The sequence below is a fragment of the Ambystoma mexicanum genome, chromosome 2q, assembly GCF_040938575.1.
Source record: "Ambystoma mexicanum isolate Mex_15411 chromosome 2q, UKY_AmexF1_1, whole genome shotgun sequence".
NCBI lineage: Eukaryota > Metazoa > Chordata > Amphibia > Caudata > Ambystomatidae > Ambystoma > Ambystoma mexicanum.
In genome coordinates this window covers 254442961-254455725 of record NC_090924.1, presented here as the reverse complement: position 1 = coordinate 254455725, position 12765 = coordinate 254442961, and the positions used below count along the sequence as shown (strand labels likewise).

The following is a 12765-nucleotide window of genomic DNA, read 5'->3' as shown; positions in this document are numbered from 1 at the left end:
GGGACGATAGGCTACGGTGACAATTAAAGACGGCACAAATGGGGTTCGTTTAAACCCCATGTCGGGGTATTCATTAGAAGGCAGGTATATGTGTGTCCAGCTGGTGTTTGTCTAGTCTGTCCTGTAGTATGTCAAATGTAAGGAATTTTGTCTCCTTGTTGGTTGAAATCAAGTAAAAAGTTTAATGCGATTCTACAGTTGAGAAGGAATCGCACATAGATTGATGATCTCAAGTAAATGGGAAGGAAAAAAAATGATGCTCGCTCATAGTAATGGGAGGGTTTGGACCCACATAAGGATATCAATAGAAACAGAGTTAAGCCCGGAAAACATTGCTCCAATTGGAGGAGTGGGTTAAAGGTACCGCCCACAAGATGTTATGCCGCGGCCACAAATTGAGCCTTAATCTAAAGCCATTTTTACCACGCATGGCAACTTACTTGCATGCCACATATACAAACAAAAAGTTAGAAAAACACTATGCTGCTCTCGAATCGTAAAATTATAAGAGCAAGGAAAAGAGGAAGAGCCTCCAGCAGCTTGGTTGAAATATGCACTGAGGGGGGGGTGAGACACCTGCAGCAACCTGCAGCAACGCCTGCCCCGCCTGAAACAGGAGCCGAGGGAAGTAAGCCTAAGGGACTTTGCCCATTAAAGAGAGCTAAAAGCAACCACAGGTTATAGTAACCCCGCATATGAGCTACCTTCATACAGTAGTAGCAAAAAGCAAGAGAAGGTTAAGGACAAAAATCTCAAATCCCTAGCCAAGGGACAAGGGGAGACATGATAATGCGTTAAATGAAGGAGGGGATCAAGCACAGACAAGGGCATCTCTCAACAAGGGAGAGAGGGAAGGAAGAGGAAAGAAAGTGAAGACAGAACTGATGAGATAGCATGTACAAAGGACGAATGGATGGGAGGACAATTCTCATTGAAACTTGATGGGATAGGAAGTGATAATGGGAGGCCTAAGGAGGAGTTAGATGAGGCACAGATAAGAAGGAAGAGAAGGAGTTAAGGGACGGAAGGATAAGAAGAAAGTTAGGCTAAGGCGAGAACAGCTTTATCACGAAGAGCAAGGAAAGCAGCACGATCGCAAACCAGAGAGCAGCCTATGAACATGACAGACAGAAACAGCAAAGGTTAGAAGAAAAGTAAAGGTGCGTGAAAGAAGCGACAAGGAAATTCAAGGGAAAAAGGAATATAGAGATAAGAAGAAAGGGAGAAGATAGGGTCAGAGAAGAGGAAGCGCAAAAGGATTGGTCACAGAAATAAATAAATGAATAAATAAATAAATAAATCAGGAAACAGTGAAAATGAGTCGTTATCTTGACTAAAAAATGAATAAAAGGATAAGGGATACACTCAGAAGCATGAAAAAAAGGCAAAAAATGGAAAACAAATAGCACTTATGAGGGTTCCTAGCAAACAGGAAAAGGAATATGGCTGATAAAATTGGGTCAATTAAATGAAGGAAACTCGCACAAACCATTTTAAAGTAAATATGGTGAAGGAATCAAAGCAACTTGTGAATGTCAGTAACAATGTTCATTTATTTTACAGACAAGCTATGGACTTCTTGCGTGGAAACACAAGAAATCGTCTGCATGGCCTTAAATTAGGGAGAAAAGAGAAAAAGGTAAGTACTAGTTCACGCCAAAAGGGTGTGAACACGCAATTGATCAACACTGAAGGTAAGAGGATCCAGGTGAGTAACAGGAAAAGGTAGCAAGAGACGCAAGGTCTTCACAAGTTAGCTGCTTTTCCCAAGATAGGTATAATCAGGTGCGGAAAGAATAGAGAAATAGATAAACAGCATGGCCATACCAGAAAACCACAGAAAACAGAAGTAAAATTGAAGGTGAGTAATTATTTTTATGTACATAATGTCAAAAGGAGTGTTACGATAGAGGTATGCAAGCATTAAAGTAGGCAAACATTAATGGGAACAATAAAGGTGGAGGCACGTAGTTAGAATTGGTGCCATAGTCTTAGAAGACAGGGGTAGGCCAGATCAAGTTAGACAGGGACGGTGTGCAGCGAAACGCCTCTGTTTTATCTCCCTAGGATGAACACAAAGCACAAGCATAGACCATTGTCCAACTAACGAAAAAGAAAAAAAGAATAGGAAGAATGGCTGCTAAGCTGAGGAAGTATGTGCAGCTAACCAGGAAGAATGGCTGCTAAACTGAAGAAGGTTTTACTGCTAACCTGGAAGAATACAGCTAAGCTGAGCAAAGAACACAGCCGAAACTAAGTATCCCTGCGGGGTGGTTTGGGAATTAGTTATTTATGTGCACCAACGAATAGGGGAGAATGACCCAGAGAGTATTTTCTGATAGCAGAAAGGGAGGAAGGGGGTTAAAGTCGGGAAGAAAACCCGACCCCTTGCAAATGCCCGAATGACGTTCGCCTTTATTTTGACTTTCTACAGAAGACGGGGATGCCCAAGGACATTTCTGCCATTTACTACAGACGTGCCTAGAAGACCAGGAAAAGAGAAGACGTCCTTCTTTAATTGTTTTGTCTCCTTAGGGTTGCATGTGGCACCCGGAAGGGGAAAATGCGTCCCATGATGAACATGATGTATTAAGTGGTATTGAAAACAAAAATCATTTTCTAAGCCGGCTGACACAGTGCTAGGAATGGGGGGTATTTTAGTGATGGTGTAAAAATGACCTAAAAAAGGGGAATGTTTAAAAGGAAATGTTGTGTAGCTTGTCTAGGAGGCTGGGTGTCAAATAAGAGGGAATGTCTCAATTTTAGGGAATAAGTAATAATAGCCAATGCGAAAAGAGGTTTTAAGGAAATGGGTTGGTAGGAAATGTGTTAGCTAAGTAGAGACCCGGTTATTTTACAAAAGAAACTCATTCCGTTTTATATTACAGGTATACGTTGAGGGACCTGTATGCCTTGGAAAAGTGATGTTGAACCACGTGAGGAGAGAGGGAGGTCGTAGAGCAACCCAGTGAAAGCCTGACGCTGAATTATGTCTGCAAAGAGACTCCCCCAACCCTGCATCCCCATGCTGAACCGTCCCCTCTTGTGAACCTATCGAACAATGAACCCATTTGAAAGAGAAACACTCTGGGAAAAAGTGAACTTCATGTGAAAAGGAAAAACAATGGACTTCTGGTCCAAGCTTCAAAAGAACCTTGGATACCGACTGTGAAAACAACACAATGGAAAGGAAAAGGCGACAAGACACAGACGGTCCACTAACGCCAAACTCATGACAACTACAACGGAAGATACAGCAAAGGGAAGTGTGTGGACAAGAGGAAAGGACGAAGTGAAATAATATTCATGGGCAGGAGAAGATGCTCAAGGAGAGATTGTACTTTGTTGGGGTAGGAGTTGCAGACAAGGTGTGACATACGACGAGACAATGGCTAATGGGTTACCTCAAAGCTTGACCAAACCTCTTGAGTCTCACAATGGCTGTGAATAGTCCAAGGCATACAGTTAGATTAAAGGCACACAGTTACAGGAAGTAGGGCTTACATGGAAGGAGATGACACACACATGTTTGTTATTAGTATGACAATACTGTAGTATATGCCACATTTTAAGATCGTGTTAAGAAATGTTTAGATAAACGTTAAGGTGAATGGAAATAGAATATGGTTTAAAGTTGTTGGTTTACAAACAACTGAACTTTAAAGATGAGGGAGTGTAATGGAGGTCCCAACCTATATATATATATATTGAATCAACAGCTGAATGAAGTGGAGACCTCCTCCCCTCCCCACTTAACCCCAACCAGAGAAATTCAAAGGGACTTATGTGGTGTGCAATTATGCGAAAATTGTTTTTTATAATGTTGCAATATACTAGTATTCAAAAGCATTGTGCTTATAATGTCCAAAATGGCATTACCATGATATAATATGGTGGTAAAGCACAGAATGGACAATGAGATATTCTATACACGGACAGAAAATCATTCAGGCTAAAAATGCCTTTAATGAAAATGCATGTAACCAAAATGTGGCTTGAACAAGAAGAACTGAGGAGCTAAAAGTGTGTAATGATGAGATCCTTTTAAAAGTTGAGACGTTCAGGGACATCATGCCTTCAGAAACTAGATTATGGGGCAGAAACCAGACAGGCCTGGTCAAAACCCTTATCTGAGAAGTGCAGCTGCACCAATTATAAGTTGAACCGAGCACCGAAGCAGAGTTAGGAATGCATGTTAGAGCGTATTTCATTTTTGAAGGTTTTAGTCCAATTAAAATGAATTGCCCAATGAGCTAATGTAACAATGTAGTTGCTTAAGACTGGCAGGGAGAGGTGGGGCATTTTGCTTCCTCCCATTTTGCTATAAATGAGCTCTGTGTAATTCTGGGAGGGAGTTCTTTTGAGGCAGGGAACTTGTCCACAACAGATAGGGCTGTGCTGTGTCAGCTATGATGAAATAAACCCTTATGAACTTAACAGTCTCTATGCTGATCCATTTGAGTGGTCCTTATTGAATTGTATTGGAGCATGTGAATCCTGCAGCCCAACCTCCTCAAGGTGCAGCTATATTATTTTACAGGTACTAGAGGGTGTGCACTGACCTATGGGCCCGTCAGAAGACTGTGTGCCCTCCTGTACACTACTAATATTAATTTGTGACGCAGAATCTGTGTTCGACTAGAAGAAAACAGACTCTGTTCTTGTACCAATCCATCGTAAAACGAAAGATCTTGCTAATGTTTAGAGATGTAAAAGGACACAATTTGAGATGAGCTAAAGCCTTAGGAGGAGAATAGAGCACCCACATTTCCCTTGAAGTAGAGCTTGCTGTGCCGGAAATTTGCATTCCTCGCTTGCACACTGTGGAATCGGATCCCTAAGCACTTGCTCACTGGGGGGCGCTGGGCCGGTACCAACTACCACCGGTCTGGCGGCACATCACTCAGTTGCGCAAATGACTGAAAAACAGCCCATACACAACTATTCTTTGGCGCACGCCGCCCAAATAAATTAGAGGGAACATTGTCCAGGACACAGAGTGATTACGGGCTCATCCAAAGGACACAGAAACGGAGGGTGGTAACGAGCGCACATATCCCAGTTAGCTGGTCCGACCACGACATGGTGGTTATGTCAGTGTCTTTGATGGGTCTCCAGATGAGAGAATCTCTCTGGCATTGTAATTATTTGTTGTTGAAGGACGCAGTGTTTCTGGAGGAAATGAAGGTGGCCATAGGAGAGTACTTTAGCTTCAACGACACAGGTAAGTGGATCTGGGGATGGTCTGGGATGCAGTCAAAGCCACGTGGTCGGGCCTACTGATACGGGAGGGCTCCGCTAAAAAGAAAATTAGGATACTGCGAGCGGAAAGACTGAGGAGGGAAATTAGGACCTTAGAGGGGGGAGACAAAGGGGAGGGTGAGAAGGGCAGGGAGAAGCTGGGAGTGGCAACAAGGGGTAAACGGCGGCAGTTGAGGGAAATTGAGGTGGGTCGGGTGATTGTAGACCTTCAATCATTGAGACAGCGATATGATGAGAAGGGGGACAAGGCGGATGCCCTCCTGACGGCAAAGCTCAGGGGGCAGAAAGCTGATAGATGGGTTTTAGCGGTTGAGGACACAGGGGGGACTCTGCATACAGCCATGGGACAATAGTAGAAGAATTTGCAGGCTTTTATGAACAGTTCCATCGGGAGGAAGGGGGCTGGGGAGAGGAGGAGGTGGATGGGTACCTGGGTGACATTTCCCTGTGTCGATTATGACAGAAAGAGTTGGAAGATATGGAGACCTGCATCACCCATAAGGAGGTGCTTAAGGTAATCAACCAGCTAAAGGTGGGCAAGGCCCCGGGTGAAGATGGATATACTGTAGGGTTTTACAAGGTGCTATCAGGCAGTTTGGAACTTCATATGGCAAGACTTTTCAACCACGTCCTGTCCACAGGGGTGGCGCCCCCCTCGTTTGGGAGGACCCTGATAACGATTATACCCAAGGAAGAGAAAGACCTCAGACAATGTAAATCGCACTGCCCAATATCGCTTTTGAATGTGGATGCCAAAACTTTCACCTGAATTCTGGCGTCTCGGTTGGAAGGAGTCCTGTGGTGTCTGGTCCACTTAGACCAGGTGGGGTTTATACAAGGAAGGCAGGGGGCAGATACAATGCGCAAAACCCTGCACTTGATGTAGGAGGCAGTAAAGGCGACGGGTAATCCAGTATTGGATGCCCTCGATGCAGAGAAATCGTTTCATCGGGTAAATTGGGGCTTTCTTGATGGGGTACTGCAGAAGAACAAGTTACTTACCAACTGTAACGTTCATTCGACTGGATGTTCCTCCCACGTATCCCTCATCTTGTGATAATTCATTTCGCCAGCCTCGCTGCATCGGAAAAAAAAATTCGGCAGAGGGCGCTGTGCTCGAGGTCGTGTTGTCGAATGTCCCTCGACGGGCTCCGTACCGTGTCGACGTCACCGATGGTATAAATGGCTCGAGCCGCGCCTGTTGGCTTCAGTTCTGTTTTTTTGAGGAAATACTCGTGGAACATCTAGCCGTATGCTGTGACTGATAGGCCCATAGTGAGAGGAAATTGTAAGAGAATGTAAACTATACTGTGGGGTAGGCTGGGAGGGTCGATGAGGAATACCTGGGAGGAACATCCAGTCAAAAGAACGTTACAGTTGGTAAGTAACTTGTTCTTCGAATGGATTGTGTCCTCCCACATATTCCTCATCTTGTGATAGATAGCAGTGACCAATTTGGAGGTGGGAGTGCTAGATTTTGTTTTCATGTACAGAGTGAAGTACTGCTCTGGCAAAAAGTCCCTCATTTGAGGATGAGGCATCTAAGCAGTAATGTTTGATGAAAGTATGCATTGATGCCCATGTTGCAGCTGAGCAAATATCTTTTACAGGGACTCCCCTCTTCAAAGCCGCAGAAGTAGCCATTCCCCTTGTGGAGTGAGCACGTAGCCCATCCAGTGGGTCTTTTCCTGCTAATCTGTAGCATTCCAATATAGCTAGAATAATCCGGCGGGATATGGTTTGTTTTGTCACCAACCCCAATTTACGACCTGTGTATCCCACAAAAAGTTGGTCGTCTTGACGTAAATTTGACATTCTTGCAATGTAAAAACGGATAGCCCTCTTGGGGTCCAGCCTATGTAACCTCTCCTCTTCTTTTCCCAAATGAGGAGGAGGATAGAATGTTGGTAAAACAATTTTCTGCGACAAATGGAAGTCGGAAACTACTTTCGATAAGAAAGATAGTTTTACTTTCAGAATCACTTTGTCTTTATAAAAAGTGGTGTATGGAGGTTTACATGAGAGAGCCTGTAGTTCACTAACCCTGCGGGCTGATGTTAATGCCACAAGACAGTTTTTAGCGTTAAAAGCCTCAATGGACATGAGTGCAGAGGCTCAAATGGTATACATGTTAGGAATTTAAGAACTAAATTCAAATCCCAGGTTGGAACATGAAATGGTATTGGTGGATATACATTTGTAAGTCCTTTTAAGAACTGTACTATTAATGGTATTTTAAAGTAAGAGACCTCTTCCGAGGAGCGCTTAAAAATGGACAGCGCAGCAAGGTATTCTTTGATTGTTCCGATCTGGAGCCCCAGATTGGCTAGATGTATCAGGAAAGAAAGCACCATTGGTGTGCCACATTGAAAAGGGTCCACATCCCTATCCTTGCACCAGTTACTGAATTTATTCCAACAACACTGGTACAAAGATTTTGTTGCTGGCCTCTTGACCGAAAGCAAAATCTCCATTACATCATACAGAATATCTCAATCCTTGTATCTCAACCTCTCAGAAACCATGCATGAAGATTGAGTCTGTTGACCTCTGGATGGAGAACACGACCTTGCTCTTGCAAGAGAAGATCCTCTCTTTGTGGAAGACGTATTGGAGGGCAGATGGACATGTCCAGAAGGTCCGGGTACCACGTCCTCCTTGCCCAATCCGAGGCAATTAGGATCATGGTTTTCCTGAACTTTCTCAACCTCCTGATTACTTGAGGAATCACAGGGACTGGAGGAAACGCGTACAGCAGGGGAAAAACCCAATTCACTACGAATGCGTCTCCTAGAGCTCCTCTCGGAGGAAATTCCCCTGAGCAATACTGAACGCACTTCCGGTTTACCGAGGTTGCAAACAGATCCACTTGAGGGGTTCCCCAAAGGGCGAAGATCTCTAGAAGAACTCGTGGGAGACTGTGCTCTGCCTGCTCAGAGCGTCTGCTGCTGTGTTCAGCTCTCCGGCTAGGTGAACTGCCAATAGAGAGATTCCTTCTTGTATTGCCCAGAACCAGAGCTGCATCGCCTCTCTGCACAGAGGTAGAGATCCTACGCCTCCTCTTTTGTGGAGGTAGTACATGGCCACTGTGTTGTCCGTCATTATCAGGACATTCTTTCTCGGTACGGAGGGAAGGAAGGCCTTCAGAGCTAGTCTGATTGCCCTCAGCTCCAAAAGGTTGATGTGTATTCTGGACTCCGATGGAGACCAACGTCCGCTGATTGTCAGATTGTTGGTGTTTGCTCCCAACCCCGTGAGTGAGGCGTCCGTCACTACTGTTATCTCTGGCCATGGTTGCCAAAAAGATTCTCCCATGAGGATGTTGTCTTTGCAAGCCCACCATGATAGATCCTGAGCAACTGCGCTCGGGACTTGCAGAAGATCTGACATATTGCCTGTGAATTGGGACCACTGAGTTTCTGAGGGCCCATTGGAGGGATCTCATTCTCAATCTGGCCTCTGGCACCAGAAAAATGCAGGTTGCCATGAGGCCGAGCAACCTCAGGAAATCGAAGGCCGGTAGATGCTGGGCTTTTTGGAATTTTGTTACCACCTGCTGGATGTGGAGAGCTCTCACCTCGGTTGGCGAGGCTTTCCCCGAGGAAGTGTCCAAGACTGCTCCGATAAATTGGAGTTGTTGGGATGGTACCATGTGGGACTTCTTGAAATTGAGGGAGAAGCCCAGGTTGTGGAGGAAGTGGCAGGTGATCGACAGGTGTTCCTGAGCTTGTTCTGGAGAACGTGCTCTGATTAGCCAGTCGTCCAGGTAGGTTTATACGTGAATCCCCCCTCTCCTGAGACTCACTGTCACTACCGCCATCAGTTTGGTGAAAACCCTCAGGGCGGAGGTCAGCCCGAATGGCAGAACTCGAAACTGATAGTGAGAACCGCCAACAGCAAACCTCAGGTATTTTCTGTGCTTGGGATGGATTGGCACATGAAAATAAGCATCCTGAAGGTCCAATGATACCAACCAGTCTTGGAGTTGGAGAGCCTGAAGGATCTGAGAAAGGGTTACCATCTTGAACTTGTCCTTCCTGAGGAATTTTTTTAAGTCCAAGATGGGTCTCAATACGTCGTCCTTTTTGGGGATGAGAAAATAGGGGGAGTACCAGCCTTTGTTCCTCTCCACTACAGGTATCCGTTCTACTGCACCTTTCTCTAGCAGGGTTATAATTTCCTGCCAAAGGAGTGGATCTGGAATTATAGTAGAGCTGGCTCCTGGTGGATGATCTTGAGGTCTTTTTATGAAGGGTAGGCAGTAACCTTGAGCTACTGTCTCCAGTGCCCATGCATCTGAAGTAATGCCCCGCCATTCTTTCAGATGCTGAGAGATTCTGCCTCCCACAGGTTTTGTATGATAAGACCTCAGAGAGATTTGGAGGCGGCTGCAGGAGCGGCTGAGGGCATAGATGCCGTTCCTGAAGATGGCTTTGTAGTCTTTGCTCGTCCACCACGAGTGACATTTCTTCTGCCCCTTTGAAAAGCCTGTCCTCTTCCTCTACCAACAGAGGAGTAGTATCGAAAAGGACAACCCCTCCAGGAAGATGAGCCCGAATAGGGTTTCTGAGCCTGTCGCATTGAGGCACTAAGGGACTTTGCTGCCGCTTTCGATTTCTGTAGTTTTTCGAGGCTCTCATCAGCCTTACTACCAAACAGCCTCGAGCCATCAAAGGGCATATTGAGAAGCCTGGTCTGTACATCTGGTGCACACCCCGACTTTCTCAACCACGCAAATCTGCGAAGCACTGCGCTTGATGCCATGGACCTGTTACTACTATCAGCAGTATCCAGTCCAGACTGGAGGCATTCCCCCATTGCCGTCATTGACTATATTCTGGAAGCCTTCCCTTTCCTCGCCTTCCGGAATATGCTCAGCCGCTGCCGAAATGCATTACCACAGGGTATGTGTGAACCTGGCCAGGGTACAGGTGACATTAGTAGATTTCAAAGCCATGCTACCCGACGTAAAAACTTTACGAGCCCAGGCATCAACCTTTTTATCCTCCCTGTCCGGAGGTATGGTTGGGTATGCTGTCTGCCTGGGTGGAGTAGCTGCCGGAATAACCAAGCTTTCTGGAGTAGGGTGTCTACTCAGGTATTCTGGGTCAGAAGTGGAAGTTCTGTACTTTTTTGGGAGATTGCTGTCTACTGCAGCTATGTTATCAGGTTTTTCCCAGTTTTTCTCAACTGTTCTTTGTAATGCCCTATGAAAGGGGAGAACTGGATCTTTCCGGTGTCCTCTGACTATAATATTCGTCATATCGTCTTGTTCAAACGTAGGGGAGGCTCTTCCCCAACCCATATACTCAATCACCCTATTCATCAAATTCCTATACCCTGAGTTTGCATGTTCTGCAGGATCAGGTGTAGTAAACTCCAATTCGAGTGATGTGTCCACACCACTAGCAGAATGCAGAGTTTCAGATAGATCTCTCATTTTTGTGTCAGGATTTATGAGTTCGTCTGGAACTTGTCTAGTTCCATATTTTACTCCAAAAGGAGTGACCTCCTCATCATCTGAACCATATTCCTCAAAAATCGAAGACATGGACTTAAAGAAGTCCGATCTTGGTAAAGGTGTAAACCTTCTCTCTTCTTCCTCATCATTTGTCGAAGGAATCAGTGTTTTCTTCGAGGGAGTCTTCGAGGGAGTCGAAGGAACCTTCAACACACTCGACGAAACCTTCGACAAAGGCGTCGAAGATAAACTAGGCTTCGACATCGGAGCAGTCAGCGCCGATGGCGTTGATGAAGTTGCACCCGACTTCGACAATTTTTGTTTCTTATGAGGGATCGGAGAAGTACTCGATCCTCGAGGATCTCTCGACGACTTGTCGACTCGAGATCTATGGGTACTACTAGGCTTAACCGTTGTAGTTCCCGACTTCCCTGCGTCGTCCAAAGGAGCAACCGGGGTCTGGCTTTTCTGAGGTTTCTTTGAGAGGATCAAGGCCGCATTCTCAAAGACCTGCAACATTCTTTTCCTAAAGCTCTCCCACTTTGAAGGGGAATCCAATCTAGTTGGAGGTGAAGAAGATCGTCTCGACCTGCTACGAGATCGGGATCTCTTCGAGTGCTTTTTATGGCGTTCTGATTCTTTAGAGTCGGACGATTTTTTATGTTGTTTAGATAAGGCTTTCAAAGAGCCCTTCGACGCCTCCCGCCCCACCGCTAACTTACTTTTCCTCTCACGAAGGGCCTTCTCCGTCATAGAATGACAGGAGCCACAGTCGCCGGTTCGATGGTCTGAGCCCAGACACCACAAACAGATACGGTGAGGATCGGTGATGCACATCTTCGATCCACAGTCATTACACTTCTTAAACCCAGTCTTGGGAGTCGAAGCGGTCGATGAAAAAGACATTTTCTTGACAGAAAATCTGAAAGCGCGCCGTTCAGGAGAGCGAAGCAATCGGAAAAACTCAACTGAAGCCAACATGCGTGGCTCGCGCTATTTATACCATCAGTAACTTCGACATGGTACGGAGCCCATCAAGGGACATTCGACACCACGACCTCGAGCACAGCACCCTCTGGCGACATTTTTTTCCGATGCAGCAAAGCTGGCGAAACAAATTATCACAAGATGAGGAATACGTGGGAGGACACAATCCATTCGAAGTATGGATTTGGGGAAAGAATGCAGAAGGGCATTATGGCACTGTACGCCTCACCAGCGGTGATGGTGTTGGCCAATGGAAAGTTTCCAGATCCTTTAGCTTGGGGAGGGGCACGAGACAGGGATGTCCCCCCTCTTGCCACTTCTTTTTGCTCTGTCAATGGAGGGGATTAGGGTTGTGGGAGAGAGAATTTAAGGTGGTGTTGTATGCAGATGATGTCCGGTTCCAACTGGTGAATTTGATGGGCTCGATCCTAGCAGCCCTAGACATTATCGAAGAATACAGGAGATACTCCACCTTTAAGGTAAATAAGGGAAAATCTGTCATCTTTCCATTCGCAGGTGAGGGCCGACAGGAGGTGGAGACCCTGCGGGCCCTGGGACTAGAAGTTGAGACCGAAAAAATACAGTACCTAGGGGTCACCATAGTTAAACCAGGAAGAGAGGCCAACTATCCCCCCTATTTACTAAACTTTTCAGTGAGATGTCGGGTTGAGGAAAGGGGCACATTTCTTGCATGGGTAGGTTGAACACTATCAAAATGAACCTTCTGCCCAGAGTGGTATACCTCTTTCAGATGCTACCAGTGAGGGCCCTGGAGGACCTCCTGAGGGAAGCCATGTCTCGGACGCTGAGGTTTCTGTGGCAGGATCGGAAACCAAGGGTGGGATATGATACACTGATTTTACCCCAGGAAAGGGGGGAAGTGGGATTCTCAGCCCTGGGGTTATACGATAAAGCAGCACAAATGAGGGCGATGGTACCCCACATGAGAGAAGACAGGGATAAACAATTGGTTTACCTGGAAAATGTCCACATGCGCCTGGCCACGGTGGGGGAGTGGTTGTAGGTCCCGAGAGGGAGACTTCCAAGGAAGATTA

At 45.9% G+C, this 12765-nt stretch overlaps 1 protein-coding gene across 2 annotated transcripts in view; it reads right to left on the bottom strand.

The window, feature by feature from the left end:
• The window catches only part of PRKAR1B (protein kinase cAMP-dependent type I regulatory subunit beta), a 2827796-nt gene that overhangs the window by 454965 nt on the left and 2360066 nt on the right, over positions 1–12765 (bottom strand). The gene's annotated exons all lie outside the window — the stretch shown is intronic.